Source organism: Pinus tabuliformis, chromosome 2_2, assembly GCF_031772625.1.
Source record: "Pinus tabuliformis cultivar Carrire ecotype Pingquan chromosome 2_2, CPIR1, whole genome shotgun sequence".
NCBI classification, from domain to species: domain Eukaryota; kingdom Viridiplantae; phylum Streptophyta; class Pinopsida; order Pinales; family Pinaceae; genus Pinus; species Pinus tabuliformis.
The window spans coordinates 1,112,650,446-1,112,671,093 of NC_142300.1; the positions used below are offsets into that span (position 1 = coordinate 1,112,650,446).

The 20,648-nt window shown below is 40.0% G+C and overlaps 1 pseudogene across 1 annotated transcript in view; it reads right to left on the minus strand.

Annotated features, from left to right (window-relative positions):
* Positions 1–20,648, minus strand: part of LOC149197299 (uncharacterized) — a 289,735-nt pseudogene that overhangs the window by 111,436 nt on the left and 157,651 nt on the right. The window contains exons 9-11 of the transcript XR_016254749.1: positions 14,053–14,125; positions 13,720–13,785; positions 13,309–13,351 (exon numbers count right to left, since the gene is read on the minus strand). The product of XR_016254749.1 is annotated as an uncharacterized LOC149197299 (transcript). The remainder of the gene's footprint in view (positions 1–13,308; positions 13,352–13,719; positions 13,786–14,052; positions 14,126–20,648) is intronic.

The following is a 20,648-nucleotide window of genomic DNA, read 5'->3' on the forward strand; positions in this document are numbered from 1 at the left end:
CGCTCTGATCTGAATATGTTAAAGGCATGTTTAGATTTCTTGTTGATGGTATTAACCTTGACGGTTCTGGAAATACCTCTTATTCAGTTCTAAAATTACAGTGATTTAATATTGAACATTTAACACAAAGTGCATCAATACATATTGTATTTGTAAGACCAGTGAGCATTCCCAGCTTTAGAAATTATAGTGGTCCAAGGTTTGGAATTGACTGGTAGTGTTATAGCTTTACATCTAAACTTGAGTTGGAATACTATTTAGATGGTCTAATCATAGCATGCAGCAGCCACTAGTATACACGATGTCAACAATTGAAGAAGTCTGGGTGATTTAGTCTCCTTCCTGCAGAAGAATGAAGGATTTAATCTGTAAATTTAGTGACATTTACGCTCAAATACATGGCAGTGACTCTATGACAATAACTTATGACAGTATGATGCATTGACTCTATGACAATAACATATAGCTTAATGATTGTGTTGAATACCATGTATGAGTGCATGTTGCAGTATTCATGGTTTATGTAAGCAGAACATACATGCTGCGATTTTGTACTAATGTGGTTGAGCAGAGTATGTGAGATAGAATAATGCTATATGCACATTGAGAAGTCTTCCTGTCAATTCACAGCTTGAGCAGATTTTTATGACTAAGTTGATGCCAAAAATTGAGTTTTTGTTCAGTGTATGTTGTTGAAGAAAGTGTAACTAGGTTCAGTCTTCATAATGACATGATCTTTGTAAATGATGTAATAAATTATTTTTATATGTCTTGCTACATGGGTTTCATGAGCAAGAAGTGTCACTAGGTAAAAGACTTCTTCTTGATGTCTTTAGGATTTTATTTATATGTCAAAGAGTCATGTCATATGAAAAGAAACTCTTCATGAGTTCATGTAAATGTATACAAGTCTTCAACAGTGTGTAACAGCCCTCCAAGACCAAGAACAATCCTCCAAAAGCAAGCACACCGAAATCTGCAAGCAAAACAATGAAGATCTCACCAAGTCGGCTCAAAAAATAGAATTAAATGGATAAATGGAAGTCATGCCGGCTAAAGGGAACATCGGTTCATGTTACAAGTTAGCTCAAATAGGAGCATCAACCACTATAAATAACCCCGTCAAGGTATCCACCAAAAAGTACATCACAACTTTGCATTTCTCTCCGAAATTTCTTCTGAGTATTGGGTGCAGGTATACGCAGTCAAGGAGGGACAGATCTCGCATAAGGTATCCACAATCAAGGAGATCTCGCATTCCTCTCTCTGAAACCTCACATGAAGGAGCAGATCCGCATTAGGGTTTGACTGCACCTTGGTTGGGTATTAGGTGCAGTCATGACCAGATCTCGGATGCATGAATGAGGACGCAGCATTGATCTAAGTTCTGGAGCAGAGATCTAATCTCGGCATACCTATGAATTGAAGGCACAGATCTCGGATGGATGAAGCCGAGAAGATCTCGTATGAGGATACAGTATTGGCATAAGGTCTGGGCTAGATACATTCTTGGCATAGACCTAACCCTTATAATGACAGTCTCGGCATGACAGTGAAATACATCTCAGATAGATTGATCTCGCATGACAAGGAGCAGTCTTGGCATATAGATCTCGGTGGTATCCCTGTAGCAGACTAGACACAATGAACAGCAGTGACTCGGATCTACTATCTCGGCATAATGTCATGATGAAATGAGTCTCGGCATATCTGTGAAAGGAGACATACAATCTCAATATTCAGATCTGCATCCTAGTGATCTCAATATGATGCAGTCACAATAAGTAAGTAATGAAAGAAGCAGTGATCATCATGATAAGGATGAATAGTCTCAGATCATGATGTTACACAACTGTAAGGTGCAGCTACAAGGCTTGATCTTGTTCTTAAAGATCATGATCTCAAAAGATGTGTAGAGATCACCTCGGTAGCAATCTCAAGGAGCAGTCTTGGTGCAGATGTTAATGAAGATCTCAGTGACGCAGTGGTGCAGCGAAGATGATGATCTCAGCAGTTGCAGAGTAAGGGATTGATGTCTTGGTCTTGGAGAGGCAGAATGTGTTAAGGGTCATGGTCTTGGTATTTGTCAATGGAATCTCTATAAGAAGAATTTTGCATGGGTTTTCCTCTCCAAGAGGGAGAGGTTTTGGCCCTGGTAGAAAGCCAAATACTTTGTGTTCTTATCTCTTTTGTTTTTTATAGCAGTTTGATGAAGTTAACACACACACACTAATAATGAATGGAAGATCAAGTTAAGATTAATTGTATAAAGACTTCACAAATTGTTATCATGTTAAGAAAAATCACCCTAATTTATGTTTGCCCTAGATTCTTCAACATCAAAGCGAAGGTTCAGCAGACAAAGAAAGGGCAGAAAAGAGACATGCTAAGATCAAGTTTCAAGCGAAGCATCTAAGCAAGCTGAAAATCTACATCTTGACCAAACCCTAGATCAAAGGTTCAGCCTACAACAGCAGTATATAGTAACAGGGGTTGTTGTTTTTTTTCCGAAGAAAAGAACTCGTAATTTCCATTAATTTCAGAAAATTACATGTTGTAGATGCTGAAACGCATATGCTGTAGTGTGGGTAAACCACTTACAATAACCAATACTTCAGGGAAGTATGCAGATAAAGCCCTCAGACAGGGCATCCAGAAACAGGGTATGTAAACCCCAACAGTAGTATACTCCTACCCTAACAAGCTAATAAAAACAGTAAATAAACGGTAGTACAAAATCCCTCAAACAGGGCAGCAAGAAGAATGGATCTGTAAACCCCAACAGGAGGATACCCCTACCCATCTCAAGCCAAAAAAAACAGAAAAATAACAATGGCTCCTGGAGAAAGTGCAGAAAGTTCGAAATGACCGCCAAGACAAAGAGGAGAGGCACGAAATGGAAAGGGGCAGCCAGGGTAGCCACACCCCCCACCCCCTCAACTCTCCTTCTGTGAAGTAGCCAGAGGAAAATACCGCCCATATATCCAAAGAAGCCATAAGAAAGACCAACCAGAAACAGCCATTGAAGAGACGGCACGAATCGGTGCAGAGACAGACTCCACACCACAGATCCCTCAACGCTTCCAATAACTGTCCAGGTAAGCCAGCGAAAAACCAAAAAAAGAAACCCACAGCTCAGCTAGGGAACCCATCAGGGCCCAACTAGAGCAGAGGCGTTTCGGGTCCGGGGGCAGAGGCGGCTGGGGCAGCCACCTCGCCCCCACTAGGCCAAACAAGCCCCCGCCCCCGCACCAAGGTTCAACACAGACTAGGAAGGTCCTTCAAAACAGAGAGTCCGGAGAGAGCCGAAATCCGCCGAAGACCAGTAGAGAAAGTAAGAAACTCCGCCGCCGCCCAAAAACAGAGCACGAAACCGGAACTCTGCTTATAATATAAGCACAGCATGCACACCAACCCGGGGACGGCAGACGAAGATCAGAGCCGCGCTGCGGTGAAAAGAACCCCCAGAGAGAAGGTAGCAGAGGCCGAAGTCTGTCCGCTCCACCGGCTACCGGAACCGTTGATCAGCAAAACCCCCCAGACGCAGCAACCCCCGGCTGAGATAAGTCACCAAGCGAAGGTGTATGGGCGGCGGAAGCCTCACCAGGGGCAAGCCCAGCCGCCGCAGGCGGAAGCAGCAAAACCAGAGCCGACAAGAATCCCTAGCTTCTCCCGCCTTCGTCTATCTCCTTCCTCTATTGTCCTCAACAGGGGTTGTTGTTTATCTGATCAAGGAGATAATTAATGATTTGTGGTAGCATCGGATGTGCTCTAGCCATGAAAATTGGTGGAGAGGCTAAAGCACATGAGATCTCCAAGACCTAGAAATGGTTTGGACAGATGCTACCCCACTTGGGAGATATTAAAATAATTAATATTTTTAATGGAGTTCTTAAGTCTAAACTTAGGAACAATAAAATATTAATGGGTTTTAATATATAACTGAATTAGAAGGTTCCAAAAGACATGGATCAAGCCAAATCTAATTTTAGCCGTTGATTAGAGATGTAATCTCGATCGTTGAAGGACCAACAGGAAAAGAATAAGAGGAGGCTCGAGTGTCAATTGGAGAACACACCAAAGTGATCAGTCATTCGATTTTCTAGAGCGGGGTTTGCTAAGAAAAGTTGAATCAGTGATCAGTTTGCAACGAGGGGCAGTGAGTATTGGGCAGAAAGGCAGAGATAGTGCCAAGAAACCAGCGCAGAAGCAGAGAGAGGCAGACACTAAGCCAAAGGGAGCCACACAGAGCTAGCAGGGACAACGCAGAGGCCAAAAGGGCATGCATCATCCACACAGAGGGCCATGAATGGACTGAGGGATCTGGGCAGGGCGAATCTTCCAGATTGGGAAGAATTGTGGGAGGCTCTACGCCAAGAAGAGATCAGATGGCTAAGCAAGATGGGAAGTAGCAGCAAAGGAGTCCAGATCAAGAAGGAAGAGGAAGAGGATGCAGCTCTGGCATCTACGGGGAAGCAGGAGAAGAGGAAGAAAAAGGACCTCTCCAAGCTTAAGTGTTTCAACTGTGGGGAATTGGATCATTATGCGAACCAGTGTCCAAGGAAGAAGAACAAGGGAGAGGCTTCTGACTCCAAGGCAGCACCAGCAAAGGCGGAAAAGGAGGTAACTGAGTGCTCATGTACCTCTAGAGAAAAGGTGGGGAGACATCGAGTTGTAGTCAGGAGGACTACAAGCGATGAAGAGCAGAATCCTTGAGGTACCTAAACTCTTGGTTATACCTGGCTACAGGAGCCCCGAAGTGAGAGTAGCAGGATGGCGGATGTCGGTAGAAGCGAATGCGGATGAAGCGGCAGAGAGTGCTTCAGCGCAGTAGTCCCGAGTAGCGCAAAAAGGGTTGCAGCAATGCGAGAGGCACAGAGGAGGTTGCAGTAGTGCAGGGTGGCACAGAGAAGTTTACAGTAGTGCGAGAGGTAGGAAGTTGTTGCAGCAATGCAGAGGCAGTAGAGGGAGCACGAGATAGCGGCAAAGATAGCTTCAGGATCGAGAGTGTTTCTAGCCTGACAGGGATGTCAGTAGTTGGGTGGATCAGTTACTTACTTCTCAATAACCAAGTTGTAGTGCAGTAGCAGTTGGTAGTAGCACGATGCAGAATGATGAGAGGGGGTTGTAGTGCAGATGCAGTGTTGGGAGAAAGGACCAGCAGCAGCACAGATGCAGAGGGAGTTGTCCTACGGATGCAGTAGTGGTAGTGGCAAGGCCATGGGTAGCAGTACTGGATGCAACAGTGTAGAGGATGTTGGGCGAGGAGGCCTAGCATCAGCACAGGTACCGGTGTCGTATAATTAGGGTGATGCCCAGTGTGGAGTATTACTAGAGCACAGTCCTCGCTAAGAGGGAGTGTTGATTTGTGGTAGCAGCGGATGTGCTCTAGCCATGAAAATTGGTGGAGAGGCTAAAGCACATGAGATCTCCAAGACCCAGAAATGGTTTGGGAAAATTCTACCCGATTTGGGAGATATTAAAATAATTAATATTTCTAATGGAGTTCCTAAGTCTAAACTTAGGAAAATTAAAATATTAATGGGTATTAATATAAAACTGAGTTAGAAGGTTCCGAAATACATGGATCAAGCCAAATCTAATCTTAGTCGTTGATTAGAGATGTAATCTCGATCGTTGAAGGACCAACAGGAAAAGTATAAGAGGAGGCTTGAGGGTCAGTTGGAGAACACACCAGAGTAATCAGTCATTCGATTTTCTAGAACGGGGTTTGCTAAGAAAAGTCGAATCAGTGATCAGTTTGCAGCAAGGGGCATTGAGTACTGGACAAAGAGGCAGAGATAATGCCAAGAAACCAACGCAGAAGCAGAGAGAGGCAGACGTTGAGCCAAAGCGGGAGGTTTTGTGCTCAGGAAAGCGAGCGAGCGGGAGGTTTTGTGTGCAGGAGAGAGGGAGCAGGAGCAGGGGCAGGAGCGGGCGAACCGGGAGGAGCAGGAACAGGGGATCCGGCAAGAGCAGGTGAGCAAAAGGGAACAGGAACAGGAGCGGCAAGCAGGAGTAGGTGCGGCAAGCAGGAGATCTAGGAGGAGCAGGAGCGGCGAATCTGCGAGGATTCTCCATAGGCGAGCGGGGCGTGAGGAGCGGGCTCCCCTGAGTCGGGCGGCGAGATGCTAGCAGAGGGGTTTCGTCCTGCAGGCTTCTTTTCTTCTTCTGGTCTCTTAGTCTTCTCTGAGCGGGGGCGAGGTGGCTTCCCATGCCGCATCTGCCCCCGGTTCTCACCTCTGCTCCGGTGGGTCTTCTCCTTCTCGGCGGCAGTTAGGGTTGTTCTGGCCGCGGAATATCCTTTGGAGCGTTGAGGGAACAACGGGCTTTGCTCTGTTTCGTGCCGCTTCTATGGATCTTTCCGTTGGTCTTTTCTGCAGGCAGATGCGGTTGATTGTGGCAGTGATCTTGTTTCTCGTCTGATTTCGAGTGGAGAGTTTGAGGGGGCGGGGAAGGAGTGGCTTCTTGTGCTGCTCTCTTCCTCATTTCGTGCCTCTCCTTTTGTATTGGGCGGTCAGATCTTGCGTTGTTTTCCGTTGCTTGTCTGCTTTGTGCTTTGGTGCCATTTCTGCACCTTATATATGGGTTTGCCTTGTTTTCTGGGCATTATTGGTCTTTCGGGGCTATATTTGGTGATCTGTTTATGTAGATTTGTATGTGGCTAGGTCCACGTTTTTGCATATGCTTCTTGCATTTGCATTATGTAATCTCTTTTTTATATGAATATATTATGCTTTTTCTTCTGAAAAAAGAAAAAAAAAAACCCCATTGTAACATTCAATCATCTCTTCTACATTTCATATTATTAATAAAATATTATTTGCAAATAACTTTGTCTATTTTATATTAAAGCACAAACACTCTTAAGTTTTGTTGTTTCATAGTAGTAGCAGTGGAAGTAGGAGTGACATAACGACAGTGAAGAGCAACAGCAGCAGCAATGGCAGTAAAGAGCAGCAGCAAAGGTAGCAAGAGTGACAGTAGACATTGGTAATGCAACAGCAGTAGCAGAAGGAGTGGCAGTCAAGTGCAGCAGCACGGATAACAGTTTGTGTCAATAGCAGATGTGGAGCAAAATGTAGTTGGATCATTGTCCTTGGTATGGGAGCCCAAACTCATTCAAGGAGCATTGGCTTCATCCAACCTTGCTGGTAAAACCCTTGGGGAGTCTTGTACTTCCTTCCAATTTAATTGGTAAATTTGTATGTAAACCATACATAACAAATCTTGTTGAGCAAAATATCCTATGTACTAATCTCTATGATGTGATCATGTTTCATTTTGTTTTGTTGCTCTGAATATCTAAAAGAATAAACTAACCAATTGAGAGAATAAGGGAAACACTGATTCACCCACCTCTCAATGTTTCTAACATATATATATATAGTATTTTTCATTTAATTTATAATGTGTTTTTTTTCTTAATATGCAACAATACCTTTTTCTTCTTTTTATATTATTTTTTCGTTTCTTTTTGTTTATATATATATATATATATATATATATATATATATATATATATATACATATAGATATATAGATATATATGTAATTGTTTTTATTAAATGGACAAAAGCCTAACGGAAAAATGGAGAATCTCCACAACTGTGTAGGGAAACGCTTTGATTACAATGGAAACAAAGTTGACGAAGAGTTGATAGCAAAGGCCAGATCAAACTGACAATATGCAGTGGTTGAGCAACAGGAGGGTCGAACAGCTCTGATACCAATGTAACGAACAAAGTTCATACTTTGCAATAAACTTTAGAACACTTGGAATACGAAGATATCAATTAAGGATAGAAATATATATGTATATTGAATAGTGAATAAAAGAATTGATATGATGAGCTTGTTACAAATGAGGGCCCACTTATATACGTAGCAAAAAGCCCCTTCATGAATGGTCATGTCCTTATAGACATGCGTCTTCTATACTAATCATTATTTAATTAATCATTATTATGATTATTATTATTATTTATATTTATATTATTTTTATATAATTATATTCATAACAGAGAGTGGCAACTTAGGTCATGACCATCTGAGCATGGAGAACATCTACTTGCGATGCATCGGCCATTACCACAAGCATATGTATGGACACAGCAAACGTCAAACACAAAAGATCAAACATTGCCATAGTGTAGGCCTTGCCCGACACAAAAAATCAAATAGTGACACAGTGCATAAACAAGGGTTGAGATTTCATGATTGCAATTAGTACAATCGGTGAGAGCAGACTCTTCAGAAGTTAACTAGTAAACTCTGGAACCCATAGTAACACCATACGCATAGAAGTCTTTGGTTCAATCTCACAGCAGCACATGGAAGTAATCGGTGGTGTCTAACACTGTTATGAATAAAATATATATATATATATAGTAAAAATAATATAAATAATAATAGACATAAACAATGATTAATTAATTAAGAATTAGTAGGGAAGAGGCATGTCTCTACAGACATGACCGTTCGTGAAAGGGTACTTACCTGCCTATATATACAGGGCCCTCACTCTCAATTGTATCATCATTCTCATTTATACATTTTAATATATATTCTTGTATCTTCAATGGAGATCTTTATATTCCAAGTCTTTTGGAATATTTAACTTAAGTACAAACTATGTTCATTACATTGGTATCAGTCTTCAGAGCATTCCTCTGAGTATATGAGCTTTGTTCGTTCCATTTGGTATCAGAGTTGTTTGATCCTCTATTTGTTTAACCACTGCACAGAGCCTTGTTCTCTGATCTAGGTCTTTCGTCGTAAAATTTCTCAACCTTGTTGCCGTTAAAGTGTTTCCCTACAAGAGCTTGGAGTTTCTCCATTTGTTGATTTAGTAAGAGGCCCTTGGCCATTTGAGAAAGAAAAAATAAAATAAAATAATATATATATATATATAAAACAAGGTTTTAAAAAACAAATTATAATAATTCAAAAAAAAATATTAAAAATAAAAGTAAAAATAAATATATATATATATAAATTAAGATTAAAAAAAAATCAAATTAAAAGAACAAGAAAAAAAAGCATAGTCAAAGCGTATATAAAAATAGAATATATTGAAAAAAGAATAAAAACAGAATTATAAAAAAAGGAATTAAAATATATATATATATATATATATATATATATATACACAAAAGTCGCACCACCGGTGTCCACGACCAACCGACTATTCTGTCGGGATTATATTCAACCTCAACTTGACAGCCAAACTGCAGTTGCAGTCTACCCCTTCCGTGTTCCAGGCTGCACATTCGTCTACTACGATCTGTCACACCCAGTTGGGCGAGACGCCCATCACCTGCCACAACCACTTACTGCTACCGTTGTTGTTCACCACCACAGTTGCAGTCGTTGTCTTTGTCTCGACCGCCCGGATAGTTGCCCCGCAAACACCGACCAGCCGTCAAGACCTGTTCCGCTATTTTTCAGATTAACGGAGTCGTCCCCCGACATTCCTCAGCGCGTTGTGCTCCCAGACTTCCATTGTTCCTGACTGAACCGTTGCCACCCCACCATGTCACCCGTCTGCATCCAACCTCACCTTCATTTCCAATCGAACTCTTGCTTGATCATAGTTCTCCACATTGCCACTTCCTTTATCCAGCTACCATTGCTTCCATCTGCAAGTTTTCCATTCTGTCGCCGTCCACAGGAATCACCTATATAGTACACAGTCATCGTGGAAAAATTTTAGTGTCTCATTAGACATTTGTTGCCACTCAACATCCATGGTGATTATCTTGGTGGATACATTGCCAATATTCCTTCATATTGGCATGACCTTTCATAATCGATGCCCATAGATATTTAATCAATTCATTGATTAATCAAAACTTAAGTTTGGTTGGACGTAAACACCATAAAAAGTCCAGGAGTATTTAATAATTGTTTTTAATCTGTGACATTAAATTCAATTTATAAAAAAAAAGGAAAACAATATGTAAAAAAAAGAGTTATATTAAAAGTTTTAATTTAAAATATATATGTATATATATATATATATATATATATTAAAAAATAATATTCTAAAATAATTATTATAAAAAAAATAAACAAAAAATTATATATCAAATAATATTAAAAAGTAACAATAGTCACCCAAGCAGCTGACCGCGACCACCGCCGAAACTCAATACCCTATTATACCATTGTCATTGACAAACCGAGTCAACCAAACCGTAGTGCACCCGTGAAATTGAAGAAAATTCTCCTCAACAAGAAAAATGACTTCTAATTCGTAGTGCACCCGTGAAATTGAAGAAAGTTCACCTCGATAAGAAAAATGACATCTAATTCAGAAATGAAGGCTGAAATATTTCCGGAAACTTCATATAACTATGCCTCAGTGCTATTAAGAATTAAAGGGTCTATTGTGGGAAAAGATGTTACTATCGCTATCTTACCAACCAACAATAAAAACTACATAAAACCTAAAATTGCAAACCAATTAGCGATTCCTGAATCAAATATAATTGAAAAATTTGACTGTTATAACAACAAAAAATATGAAATAACCAATTTACAATTAAACATTGGAGATTATACATTCATATCACAATTCTCAGTTCAAAACCTATGGAGCAATCAAGGTGACATTATTTTAGGTTCACCCTGGATGGCAACCCTAGGTTCCTTCATCCTGAATACGAAGAAGAAGTTTTTGACATTTTCTTACAAAAAGAAAAAAATAACGCTACAAGATCTTACAGTGAAGCCGAATTCAGTAATACCAGAAGACATACTAGATATCTCAAAAATAATTTTTCAAGAAAATAAAAAAAAGTACTACAAAATATGCAAAGAGAAGTTGACAAGATCACTACTGAAAAAAATGAAGAAGTTTCGCCACTTAAAAACCATAGTGAAAATCTACTGACGCAAATTAAGAAGCTTAAAAAGGACAAGAAGTCATTAAAAGACAAGTTAGAACAACTTACTCAAGAAGTATCTAAGTCTCCAGTTGTAACAGTCCAGGTTGAAGATAAGGAAACATATATCGATCCATTGAATGTCACAACTCGAGAAGAAGACAAACAAGTTGAAGAAAATACACACTTTAGATGTTGCAGTTCAGACGATGAACATCCCAAGTGAAGGTTTTGTAACCAATTCAATAACATCCTCACTAGTAGAAAATCAAAAAATTGCCACACACCTAATAAGGGAAAGTCAAACCAAAAAAGATCCCTATCAACATCCGAATCACGAGAGTAGACAACTCAATCAAGCTACGTAGTTGTACCATTGAAAACAGAAACAACAAGTTGGTGTTCCGAAGAATATTGAAGTAAGCTCAATCCACTCCTATGATGACAATTCATTACAAATTTCCAGTGATCAGAATATTCCACAGAAGATTAATCTATGATGGTCATATCCATTTTCAATCCGACAATTTTTCTTATCACTCAGAGGATCATATCAACTTGTATCAACGAAGATGACAGTTCCGAGAGGAGAAGACATACGGAACAAAAAAAGAGATCAAGCCTTTTCCATCAACAAGCTTTTTGCAGGGGAAGGCAATGTTATGAATAATATATATATATATATATATATATATATATATATATATATATTAAAGATAATATAAATAATAATAGACATAAACAATGATTAATTAATTAATAATTAGTAGGGAAGAGGCATGTCTCTACAAACATGACCATTCATGAAATGGTACTTACCTGGCTATATATACAAGACCCTCACTCTCAATTGTATCATCATTCTCATTCATACATTTTAATATATATTCTTGTATCTTCAATGGAGATCTTTATATTCCAAGTCTTCTGGAGTATTTAACTTAAGTATGAACTATGTTCGTTACATTGGTATCAGAGCATTATACGAACTTTGTCTGTTCCAAATATCAGCGAACCCTATGACATTGCCGGACATGCTACTTCAATCCAAGTTTCCCAAGTAGTGCCCCTCCTATAACCATAAGGCCTCAGAGGAGATCCCACTAGACTAGAGTCAAAAACTAACCACCCTGGTAAGGTGAGACAACAAGCTTACAGTCAAGATCGGCCAATCATCCAAATCGCCCCTTTATCCATGTCAGAATGCCCAGACCATTAAGTAAAGGCACATGATCAAAAAGTGATTAAAGTAACCCACCTTCCTTCAAGAGGAACGCCGGATGGTGAGAAGTGTTTGACTAGTGCAAATGGCAGAAGGATGTGGCATATCCTCATATACTGAGCAAATATAGGATATCTGGTTGACTGGCTGTCCAAAGTAGGACAAAGATTTTCTCCTATGGGGTTACCCACTTTTGGTGCATAAAAATGCCAATCTGGAAAATTCCAAAAAATGCTCAAAGCATCATCGAAAATGGCCAAAACTCCTTGAAAACTCTGCCAATCGTACCATATAGTGTTTACAAATATCACTGAAAATGGTCGAAATGCCTTGAAAACATCACCAGCTGTACCTACAACATTTCCAGATTTGGAAATGTCATATAGTATGGCTAGCAGCATTTCATACCAGTTTCAGTGTTTCAGGTACTAGTACAACAGAGATGCTAAAACTTACTATTACCCCAACTGATCACTTAAAATATTGACCTTTATTACAAGCCACTTTATTATATTAGGATTACTAAAATATATAATTGAGTTTTAATTATCCTAACCAAAATACAATGATTGCATCATAATTCAATTGAACCATCCATGAAAGATAGGAATTAGTAATTAACATGCGATGATGGGAGAGAATATATCATGGAGGGAGAGAATATTAAAAGTGATAGTATCATAACTGGTTCTTTAGTCACAACTATTGAATGTGACTTCATTAAAGATAAGCATAAATAATCATTATTCATTTATATAATTCTTAGGTACATAATATATTGGTTCTCTTCTTTTAAACCAAAAGAAAATATATGATGGTATTGAGAATTTCAAATCCCGGATAGATCTTTTATCTCCTTATAAATTTAACAGCTCACGGTGGAACATATTTATAAAGATGCAATTTCTAAATAAGCAAGATTATGAATCATAATGCAAACTAGGTGGTATTTTCAGCCACATTTAATTGCTAACTCATTGACTCTTGCTGGATTCTCCAAAATGAGACAAAATTGTATGAGATTGCAATACTTTCTCAACTGTAGAAACAACAGGGCAAGGCTAAATATCCAATCCAAAGAGTTTGAGAATGTTATAACAAGCTATAAGTTATTGAATGTATTGCATGTAAAACACTATTTATGCAGTACTATCTTGCCTTTGGCACTTCAAAGAATGGATAGGCAGTAATAGTTACCTGCATCAAAAGCAATGACTGGAGGCAGTTTGATTTCTTCATCCTACAAGTAAATCAGATAATAAGTAGGCTTTATGAAATCATACCATAACTCAATATGCTAAGGTACTATTTCACAATGTATCTCTCATAGAAAACAAGGCTACTCCAGAAACTGTTATGCCTTTTCAGGGCCTTGCATGAAGCCAAACTTACAGCAAAAAAAGATAGTCTCAAGCACATTCAACAGACCATGTGAATATAAGGAATCACAAGTAATTCTCATATCAAAATGATTCTCAATTCTACAATATAAAGCCTGTAGAAAAGCAATGGAGGACATGAATGAAATCATTCAGAGCATTGTAAAAATGAAGGCAATTTGTTAAGTCTCCTAGAACTACAGAAATGAAAACGGTATAATTCACTGACCTTCACTTTTAATTTCTTTGCTCGTTTTCCAACATGACCCTGTGAAAGTTCTCTACTTTGCTGATCCTGAGAGCAATTTTACGTAAATATCATAACTAATTTACTAAAGATACCACAGCAAGTATCTCAAAAAAAATAACATATGGATACATCATTAAAAATAGCTACCACTAATAAAATAGTTTTCCAGAATCCCCAAGAAAAAGAGTTAACTCATAATCAAGGCACAAAAATTGCTAATAGGAAGAGTAAACAATAGACAAAATGAAGACCCTCAATAAAACAAAGAACGCAAAATGAAAATAGAAGTTCGATGGGAAAATGCTTAGAGACCTGTATAACAGAGAAAATCCGGAAAGCTCGATCTTGTCCAGCAGATAAAATATGCCGCCCTTTACCATAATACCTTCAGTTTAAGCAAAAGTATTCAGGAGTTTAATAGACGGTATTAATATAAGACTCCAGTTTTAAACAGTCACATTCTACTTTTGAATCTCAAATTCTGAAATTATACAATGCATATGGGGAAAAACATGGAAAAGACTCCAGTTTTAAACAGTCACACTCTACTTTTGAATGCAAATTCCAATTACAATCACATAAAAGATGTTGAGAATTATAACTCAGCCAGGGTCATTGTAAATGTGTGAGTACTTCAAGAGATTTTCAAAAAAAGTAATTCTATCTTGTAATTCTGTCTTTATGTCTAAAAAGAGTGTACCTCATGCATGACGTAGAGTAAACTCAAAAAAAAAAAAATTAGGGTTTTGGTCCAATTATAAAGACAGATTAAGACTAGGGTTTTGGTCTCAGCTAAAGCCTAAAAGTATAAAGACAGATCAAGATTAGAGTTTTGGTACCAGCTAAAAGTAAAGACTGGTCAAGATAGAGGTTTTTACACACACAAGCAGTTGAGCAACAGTGGGGGGGGTCAGGTAACATTCAGCAGGTTGTAATACAGTTCCATACAGAGATGTCCATACAGTCATCTGAACAGACTGTACCTGCATCCATATATTCCATGTGGATATGCTGTATAGTTAGCCGTACATCTGTAACGCAAGCAATACTCTCTCAGCAGGTTGTTCCACTCTATTTAAGGTAATTTCAGTAATTGTGAGGTGCTGTTTTTTGAGTGGACAGCTAGTGGAGGTTATTTCCTAAAGCTTTAACAAGGAATGGAAAGTTGATTTCGGAGTAATAACCTGTGTATGTGTGAGATTGATTTTATGATTCCACTATTTAATTTCCAACTACTGTGTGATTGATGCTATGATCTGAAATTATTTATGTATTATTTAAATTCAGCAATACTTGTTTAATTGAGCTCATGAGGACTTTGGTAAACTATGCTTAGAAATTTTCACACGGTATCAAAGACAACTTCTCTGACTGAAACTCTCAAGGATTTGCAGTCGTAGATCAACTTCCAGAATGAAGGACCAGCAGTTATAGAGTTTCAAAGTTCTAATTTCAGATTTAGGAGTTTGTGCAATAGATCTCAAACAGCAGCAGCATGTCTCAAGTTTGAGGACAGATAAACGAATTACAAAGCGATTGAGGAGAGTAAACCAGGGAAAATCTTAAGACAGGAAATTTATCTTAAAGTTTAGAAACCATGGCGAATATTATTAGTCCCTAAAATGCAACTAGAAAATGTTTGGCAGTATTTTTGAAAAAAATATTTGAATTTCTAGTGTCTATTAAATTTTGGTGATTTCTAAAGTGAATTGATTTTATATCATAAAATTTGGGTGAATCATTATTAGAAAAAATGGAAATCGACAAATCTGTTTTTTTTGGAAAACCCGTGGAAAATTAGCCCACCTGTTAATATTAACCGCCAAAGTTTTCCCTGGAGTAAACCCCATGAAAACGTAATAAAGGATTTATAAAGAAAAAGGCGATGGAGGATAGAAGATCGATGCCTTAGCTTGCCAATATATTTTTTTCGAGGGAATATGGCATTTAGGATAAACACATTTCAAGATAAACGGAATGGATTTAGGTTCAAAGACTAGGGAGACCTATTGTGCCCCTTGGAGGTTTGACCTGGGTGTCCTACAATCTTCAAAGATCAGATATGGGAGTGAGTTAAACTCAGGTTTGGAGGTTTGACCCAGGTGTCCGACAATCTTCAAAGATAAGATATGGGAGTGAGCTACAGTCATGTAACCTCAAAAGAGCCTGATGGAGGGTTTTTCAAGAAGCACAATGAGAGAAAAATACCAACAACACTTCGGTGAATATTTAATAGCCATCATCCATAAACGTAGGCAAAATGAAGAAAGAAGACTTGCTTAGATCATCATACATCCATTCAAAGTTAAACCAATATTCATCTATGAAAAGAAGACCATTCACTTCAACAAAACACCTCCAAGAGGTCACTACTTATTCCTCCATAGCCAAATTAAAAGACATGAGAAAATTTCAAAAATTTTAGACTTGCTGAGGGATTTCTCCCCCTATCCAACAATTAGAAAATGAGAGAAATTGCACCTCTATTAATAAAGGAGGTGCTCAACTTCCTTACATGAAAATAATAATTTTCTAGACTAAAAGCCCCTAAACTAGCCTATGATGGCCCAAAAAGGCCTTCTTCTTCAACTAATTAATCTAAATCACATAAATTCAGGGGCATCCATGCCACATGTTCAAAGCAAAGGGAAACAAGCACTCATAAAGTGACCCATGTCCACAAATGTGGAGTATAAGGGAGTTTTAGTATGGCATCTAGTCTCGAAAGACCTTTCTACAATGTAGACTTAGACAAGTAACCTTCAAGCATAGGAATAGTGGGGTTTCAAATTGGCAAATCAGCCCTAAAATTGTAATATCCTGCCTCAAATGTTGGTCTTATGGACCTCCAAGGTTCAAAGTGGGAGTTCGTACCGCTCAAGCTAGTAGGGTTGGCAAGGTTCTACTAAGACTTTGTGGTAACCACTATTAGGAATACACCCAACGTCACCTCAACATTTTCATCTCACTTAAGCCAACTCCCACTAAATGCCATGGGCGATATCCTTACACACAATGAATCAATCAAAGTTATAATAGATCAGTGCCTAAATGAAGTATATGGAAGAAGTATGAGTTAGTTAAATAACCAAATTCTAATATAATTATTAATATAATGGCAAACTTGATCCAGGTGGATATTGGTGGCCACCTGCCAAGTCCACTTGGAACCCCACCATTGTTTGTTTCAGCTTTTCAGTTTCCTTAATTGTAGCATAGTTTACTATTTTTAGCAGTTTTTCAGGTCCTGAACTTTCGGAGCCATTTTGAGGCCCTAAACGATGTTTTTTGGGAAAACTGGAAGCAACATGGGTCGATGGATTGGTGTTGCTCTTCCCAAAGTTGTAGTTCTCGGATAGATCTTTCTAACGAGATATTGTGCGCGTCAAACGGAGATCGTATGCCAAATTTACGACCCCAGGAAGTTGATGTACCAATTTACCCAAACGGGGCCCACAGTTTGGCATTTCATCTTCGAGGGTTAGGTTTTTGGATGTTTAGGGTTTTCCATTGTTTCTCAACAATAAATAGGCCTTCGAGCCTCATTGTAACACAGTTCAGAGGCATGTAGCCACCACATCTCTTCTCAGAGATAAGCTACCATCACCCTAGCTAGTTTATTTCCATTACTGTTTGTAAGCATATTTTAGTATTTTACATTAATGAAATGAAGTATTATTTCCGCTGCATCTCTATGTTTATGGTTATCTCTGTAATTTCTTGTGTTCCTATTTAAATCTGGATTAGTGATATCAAAGCGGTCTCCTTTTTCTCTGTTTTTCTTTGCATGTCCCCAACGAGGTCGGGATATAAGGAGTTAGGGCTTGAACTAGTCGAACCTTTGCAAGACTAGCTTCGCAAATCCCGACAGTCTCCCATGGCGGATGAAAAGAAAGACGAGGGGGCAGGAGATCCTATCAAAATCTTGCTCGAAGAAGCCCTCGAGCGACAAAGGAACGCGATGATGGACAGCTTTGCCCAAATCCTTCAGCGGCTACCTAGGGGAGACGCATCGGCTTCCAACAGCTACTCTAGAAACGCCACACCGTTTAAGGTACAAGTTAATTTTGAAATCCCCATATTCGAGAGTCAGATAGACGCAGATGCCGTCGATAAATGGTTAAATCTCCTGGAGGGTTATTTTTCTATTCATGATTTTTCCAGTCGGCAAAAGATTATTTTCGCTCTTCTCAAAGCAACCCGCCACGTCAAGGGCTGGTGGGAAACCTACTGCGAGCAGAAGGATGAAAGTACAGGCTCACTATTTTCAACCGCACCCACTTGGGATTCATTCCGAGATGCCATCAAGGAGCAGTACTACCCTGTCAGAAGCTATGAGGATCAATACATAAAGTGGACCACGCTGCAGCAGGGAAGGGACCAAGACATGCCGGAGTTTACCAATATTTTCCATACCCTTCGCACAAAGTTGGGTATCAAGGATTGGAGCAACATTTGGTACTCAAATATCGCGGCTGCCTGCACAAGTACATCTAGGAAGAAATAGAATTCCTGAACATCCCCTCGCTCGGCACGGCATACTGATATGCCGTCAAGGTCGAGCAAAAGTTTAAACAGAAGAAGCGAGACTTTGGATCTACGAATCCAAAGCAAGGGAAAGGTGCCCCCAAACCGCAGAACAAAGGACAAAGCCAAGGTGGGGCGGCCCAAGACAACCCGCCAAAGCTGCAAGCAAAGAACAACGTCGTGAAGCCGAAAAAGGACACAGGAAAGTGGTGTGAGTTCCATAAGAGCTCCACTCACAACACAAGTGAGTGTTGGGCCAAGCAGTCACTGATGGCCGAGCTAAAGGTTTCAGAATTAGATGCATGTTCCGACTCTGAGTCAGAACCGGACAAGGGGAATGACAAAGGGAAGCAGATTATCGATGCGGAGCCCAACGCCATCGTTGCCACCACGAAGATCCAGAAGGAAGAACTCGAAGACCCAGAGGAGGAGGAGCATCTCTTCCACTCTTAGATGTGGGTAAAGGGCTCCCCACTACAGTTCATTGTCGACAACGGGAACCAAAAGAACCTGATTTCGGCAGAGGTCGTGAAGCGGTTGGGTTTACTGACCACAGCACATCCACAACCGTACACCATCGGGTGGCTTCACCAAGGACGAGATTTTTGCGTGAGCCAGCAGTGTCGCCTTCCATACAACATCAAGCCCTTCACGGATGAGGTATTGTGTGACATTGCTCCCCTTGAAGTTTGTGATGTATTATTAGGACAACCATACCTGTGGAAGCGACATGCTGTGTATGAATCAAGGCCCCGTGTTGTTATTGTTACTTTGGGAAATAAGTTGTACAGGATACCGGAGGTAGCACCGCCTACCACCATCTCTTTGATTACTGCAAAACAATGCAGTAAGCTCGTTTCCAAATCGGGAAATTTGTTTTCCTGATGATACGCCCTCAAGGAAAGAAGAAGACGGTGGCCACAACCTCCAGACACGGCCCCTCCGCACAACAACTACATATGGAAAAGGTCATGGAGGAGGTCTTCACCTCCCCCGCAAGGGTTCCTCTCCACTGTCAGGTCAAGCACTCCATTGATCTGACACCAGGTGCGCCGCTGCCCAATGGACCAATCTATCAGCGCTGCGTTATGGAGAATGATGAAATCAAAAGGCAGATTCAAGAGCTGCTGCAGAAAGGTCACATCCATCCGAGTTCATCACCTTGTGGGAGCCCAATCGTGTTGGTATAGAAGAAGGATGGGACTTGGAAACTCTATATTGACTATCGAGCACTGAACAAGATCACTGTCCATAATAGGTACCCGATCCCACGGATTGATGACCTCTTGGACCAACTGAAGAGGGCAAAATATTTCAGCAAGATCAATTTAAAGTCAGGATATCACCAGGTACCAATTGAACCCTCCGATGTGTGGAACACTGCCTTCAGAGCCAAGGAGGGCCTTTTCGAATGGTTGGTTATGCCTTTCGGATTGACGAATGCTCCTGCAACCTTCATGAGGCTAATGGATGACATCTTGCGGCCATTCACCAACTCATTTGTAGTGGTATACTTGGAAGACATCCTGATCTTCAACCAGAGTTGGGAGGAGCACCTCCACCACATCCGATAGGTTCTCCAAACACTGCGGCAACACAAGTTATGTGCCAATTTGGAGAAATGCACTTTTCACATGACCCAGGGTCAGTATCTGGGATACATTATTAATGAACAGGGGTGCATGTGGATCCAGCCAAGATCCAAGTCATTCAAGATTGGCCATCTCCAACCACTCTGATAGAGCTCCGCAACTTTCTAGGTCTTGCCAACTTCTACCGCAGGTTCGTGTTGGGATTTTCTCATATCACTTGGCCCTTGAGTCAATTCACCAAGGGAGGAGCGAAAGCAAAATTCTTTTGGTCTGAATCTCAACAAAAGGCATTCACAGAGTTGAAAGATCGCCTCTGCACGGCACCAGTGCTCACATTACCAAGACTTGCAACAACCATTTGAGGTCGAGACAGATGCCTCTGACTATGCTATTGGGGCAGTCCTTACTCAACACGGGCATCCAGTGGCATATCATAGTGAGACACTTTCAGACACAGTCCGGAAGTATCCCACTTATGACAAAGAGATGTATTCCATTGTGCAGGCATGCCGACAATGGAAGCATTACATTTTGGGGAAGGAAATGGTCATCCACACAGACCACTGACCCCTGCAGTTCATACAGACCCAAGGGAAATTGCATAATAATCGCCATCAAAAGTGGTCCACATACCTGCAACAATTCCATTTGAATATCAAGTATAAGAAGGGTAGCACCAATAATGTTGCAGATTGCCTCAGTCGACCACCAATCATGACGTTAACCATTGTGCTCAACTCTTGTGGGCACGAGACTTCTGATTGGCCACTTCTCTACAAAAGCGACCCA